Raw genomic sequence first — 1,443 nt, forward strand, 5'->3', positions numbered from 1 at the left:
AAATGAAAGTCATATTTAAGCTGAGACTTGAAGGGTAAGAAGGATTTGGCCAAGTAGGTGATTTGGAGAATCTGGTTATGTGAATAACAATGGTTAAAGCCATACAGCAATTAACAGTGAAGGAATGGCAAGGAGAAGAAATAGCTGTGACCCTTTTGGTAATTAAGGACTTGGATAAGAATAGATCATGTAGCCTTGCTACTAATGTGTGGTCTGTGGATCAGCAGCATCAGCTGGGATCTTATTAGAAATATTGACTCTCAGGCTGCATCGGAATCAGATCTTCTGAATCAGACTCTGTGTTTTGGCATGTTTGGAGAACTATATGTATCTCCATATAGTTAGGTGGTGAAGTCATTGAAGAATAGCAGATGTACCTAACAAGTGTGCTACAAGGGGTCATGTTTGCCATATAAAAGGGTAACTTTAAGAACTTGAGACAGGAGAGATACTAAATCTGCATACTCAACGTGTCTCTAATAGCAGTATGGAGAACGGATTGGAATTAAGATAAGTACTAGCTCTGGAAAGGAAAAGAAAAGGTCTAGGGGCACCTGGCTGCCTCAGTCAGTGGAGCAGGCAACTCTTGATTTCGGGGTGGTGAGTTTGAGCCCCACATTTGGCATAGAACTTTAAAAAAAAGTCTAAACTAAGGCAGGGGGAATGGAAGAGAGACTTTGAGAGGCTTTTTAAGAGACAAAAGAACTGATGCTTGATTAGCTGAGGAACACAATTCCTAAGTTCCTGACTTGGATACCTAACTGGATGGTAATGCCATTCATACAGATGACAAAAATGAGAGAAAAGAAGGTTTGGGGTGTCAGAACGATCTTTTTCCAGGTATGCTGAACATGAGGAACTTTGTGCACAGGTACGTAGAAATATCTACTCAGAGTTGTATATTTAAACCTGGGCTGTGGAGAGATGCAGAAATACGGAGTCTGGAAGTCATCAACACAGAATAACTGACTCCAATGACAGAGATGCCATTTTTCCAAAGAGCCTGTATCAAATGAGAAGAGAATCCTTCCTCTGCTTATTTCTCCATGAAGTCTTCTTTTCCTGCCCCCATTGCCCCACCACAGAAGTTCCAGGACAATGTTGCTGTTACTGGTGAAGAGCAAGTTCTAGGTTCTAGAATTTTCTGTGACATTCCTAAATGTCTCTAACATATTACTGTCCAATATCTCACTTCATTATGTTTCTACCTTGGATCAGATGATTGTACATGAATTTGATTTTAATACGCATACCAATGATTTCTGAAAATTCACATTTCCCATCCTAAGAAGTACCTGTGCATTTTACAAGATTACTTACCTAGTGTCTAAATTTAGAACAGCACACCAAAGGGGCGCCTGGGTGACTTAGTCGGTTAAGCATCCGACTTTCGCTTAGGTCATGATCTCGGGGTTCGTGGGTTCGAGCCCCGCGTCGGGCTCT

Source organism: Hyaena hyaena, unplaced genomic scaffold (assembly GCF_003009895.1).
Source record: "Hyaena hyaena isolate Hyena2069 unplaced genomic scaffold, ASM300989v1 scaffold_1076, whole genome shotgun sequence".
NCBI classification, from domain to species: Eukaryota; Metazoa; Chordata; class Mammalia; order Carnivora; family Hyaenidae; genus Hyaena; species Hyaena hyaena.